The sequence below is a fragment of the Larus michahellis genome, chromosome 1 (genome assembly GCF_964199755.1).
Source record: "Larus michahellis chromosome 1, bLarMic1.1, whole genome shotgun sequence".
In the NCBI taxonomy this organism is placed as follows: domain Eukaryota; kingdom Metazoa; phylum Chordata; class Aves; order Charadriiformes; family Laridae; genus Larus; species Larus michahellis.
The window spans coordinates 75,682,979-75,686,454 of record NC_133896.1 but is presented as its reverse complement, the minus strand read 5'-3'; positions in this window follow the sequence as shown (position 1 = coordinate 75,686,454).

Genomic DNA, 3,476 nt, shown 5'->3' with positions numbered 1-3,476 from the left:
GGATCTAAGGAACGTGCACATTGCTGTCCTGCATCTATAAATCCAACTGAAAATAGGATTTCTCTGCACTAAGAGAAGTCTCTCCTGAGACAAGACAAGAGCTCCAGTTCATCTCTGAAGACTAATGCTGCAGGTAAGCACCACCACCATTATCTGGTTTCTGAAAGACAGATGAAGGACTTACACAGGCCATTGTAGTGTTCCCAAATCCTTAAATGCTTTCAACTGTCCTTGAAATGCAATGGAAATCTGTGATTGTGGATGTGAAGGCGCAGAATTAAGGCACATAGAAATGATAAAGTGAACCCAAACATCCTGCTCTTGGGGAAAAGTGTACCTATTAGTTTATACTGAAAATGCTGCTTTTCTGCAAAATAAGTTGTATCCACAGGGAAAATGTAGGGCAAGAAAAGAGGATTTGGGTACTTCTGGGTAGAATAATGTTGAAATTATTTTTCTTTTTATTGAGTCCAAGGTATGAATCCTTCAGACCCATCTAGCCAGTTCCTCACTGGAAGCAGAGACATGTTATGTGCTTCTGGGGGTGGGAGGAGTGCTCGTTTAGGGGAGCAAAGGGCCACCGTGCACTAGATGGTTCTGCTTTGCGTGGCCACTGGAGTTTGGTGGTGGTGTTTGCGTTTATTCTTACAGCTAAGAAGTTTATTAAAAGGTTTTCAGGAAATTTTGAGCTTAGATAATCTTGCCTGTGTTGTAGGTTAGAGGTATGAACTGCTGTGGTCATTTTAAGTGCTAAATCAATTGCCAAAATAATTATTTAAATCGTAGCATTATTACCTACAGGTATCCAAACACTTAGAAAAATTAAAGGAAGTTTTCTATTGCAAAGTTACTCAGTGGTTATTTTCTGAAATTCACTGTGTGGTATAAAGTTGGTAAAGCCTTACAAAGCTGTTTGCCCTGAGTCTGGGAAATGGGTCGAGTGTTGTTCTTTCCTCCCTCCTCCCTCCGTCCTTTCTTCCGTCCTTTCTTCCGTCCTTTCTTCCGTCCTTTCTTCCGTCCTTTCTTCCGTCCTTTCTTCCGTCCTTCTTTCTTCCTTTTTTCCGAAGTAGGATTTGAGGCTAAAAACTTGTTAAAAACATTAACTATGCTAATTCATGAAAACTACAAAATGAAACCAGTCTGCTCTGATGAACGAACCGATTGAAAAACAAAGGAGAAAAAATGCTAGGATATTTCTTTTGCTTTATGATTTGTGAGACTTTATCAATGAAATTGGGGAAAATTGATTTAAAATACATTAAGGCAAATCTTGCTTGATTTCCCCCTCCCCCTCCAAGGTGCACCTTATTTGTGTCTTTCATCTAACTGGCACTTCTACCAAATGAATGCCAAGCAGTTCAGCTGGCCAAGATGGGGCAATACTTGATTAAAAGGCGTGCGTAATAGCTTGTCTCCACTTTTGCTTAGTGAACGTCTCATACTATTGTGCAATGTTTGTCCTGCCTGCGGGATTTCTCTGTCACCACGTGGCATTGCCAGCATCTGCCTTGTGTTCCTTTCCTGGGAGGGGAGTGAGCTTTATGAAGCCTCTCTTGTTTTGGTTGGTTTTTTGACATCTGCTTGTTTTCTAAATTCAAGTGCCAGGAAGCAATGGCCATGGCGGGAAGGGGCTGCACTGCTGAGGATGTGTGGGGTTTTTCTGGGCTGCCAGGGCTGAAGGGAAGAAAACCATTCCTATAAGGAGGCACCTTGTCCTCCCTGTGACTGGCTGGGGTGATGCTGGGGGTGTCTGTCATGGGAGCTCCCCAGAGGAGCTTTTAGCTTGGTGCCATGCAATGAGAGGACCTTGAAGGTAAGGACTAAAGACTTTGTGCTCTGGCAGGCATTTGCAGCCTTTCTGCCAGCTCTCGCCTGGCCACCCTGGGCTTGTGTCCTCCTGCCTCCCTTTTTTAGTCACAGCAAGAAAACAGACCATGGCTGGAAACCCAGGACAAGGCATCGAGGCAGGGACGGACTGACAGCTCACTGTCCTGGCCTGGGAAACACAGAAGACAGGGATTTGAGAGCCTCCAGGCTTAAACTGGTTTCTCACAGAAGTTGCTGGAGGGGTAACCAAGCAGAAACCCGGAAGGTGCAAGGATGGGCAGAAACGAGCAGCGGGCATCAGCCCAGCAAACCAGACCTTCATCTCCAGAAGCAGAAGGTCTGGAAATAGCATCACAGGCAAAAACTGGCTTCCGCAAAATTGCCTGCACATCCTCTTCACTTTACAACCTCTTCATCCTTCCTAACAGGACAGTATTAACTATATATTGTGTCCCTCAGAAATTTTACCTTCTCTGGTGTGTTTGCTCACACTGCCTTCTCCCCTCCCCTATGTCTTTTTTTTCTGTCTAGAGCTCTCTGTGCTCATCTCTCAGCAATCATTTTTTCCAGTTAGGCGATGCTAGCTTTTGTAGCCTCTGACCTCCTGTTCTCAGCACTTGTGTCCCGCATCCTTTTCTGCTTTGTTTCTTTCACCTCAAGTGAAATGCTGTGCAGCTATTTTGAACGTTATGAAGCCAACCCTTTAAGGCACTGTGTGTATTTACAGTGGTTTGGTTTCTCCCATTCTTTAATGACATTAACACTTACTAACACCAATTTCAGTTCTCTGCTCAACTTCTCTTCATTTTCTGAGACCTAGTAGATGAGTGCAAAATTTCTTAATGAAAATTTTTGTCTACGAGTTTTCAGAATACCAGGGCTGTTTCCAAGGTGGCAGCAGGCAGCCTGCAGCACATATTAGTCATAGTGACTTCTCTCCCTGTTCCCGGAGTTACGGAGATGTGCTCCTGTCACCCACATGGCCGGTATGGGCTGAGATCCCAGCTGAGGCTGGTGCCTCATCTGGTGGTGTGGATGCAGATGAAACCTGATGCAGAACACCAGCTCCCCCCTCACCAGCTCCTCACCTGTTACTGGTTGTTTTGATGTTACAGTTCTGCTGTCAGCACTAATTAATTCAAATTTATTCTCCCAGATAACCAGTTCCAGCTCCTCCACCCACTGGGAATGGATGGAGAGTTGAGGCTCTTGGACACTGTGGCTGTAGCCGTCATTCATACTGGTGTGCACCATGAACCAGGCATTGCTGCTGTTGGGATTTGGTTTGAGATCGACACCTCAAGTTGGTGTCTGAGCTCCCTTCGCAGCTGGCAGACACCCAGGCGCTGGGCCCATGGGATCTGCCGTCTGGCAGAGCCTTGGGGCGTTTGCATTTGGTTGGTGTTGCCTCAGTCTCTTCCAGCTGGAGAGGAAGCTGGGATGCTGCTGCTCCAAGCCTCGCTCCCCAAAATCCTTAGTTTCTTCCTGCACAGCCAATAACTTATGCTGCTTTGAACCATAAATATTTCCACAAGGAACTAATTATACAATCATATGGGGTGCCTGGTGATGATGTGTTTTAAGCCATGGTGGGACTGAGTGTGGGTCTGGGCACAGCTGAGGCATCCTGCACCCCCCCAGACTGCTGC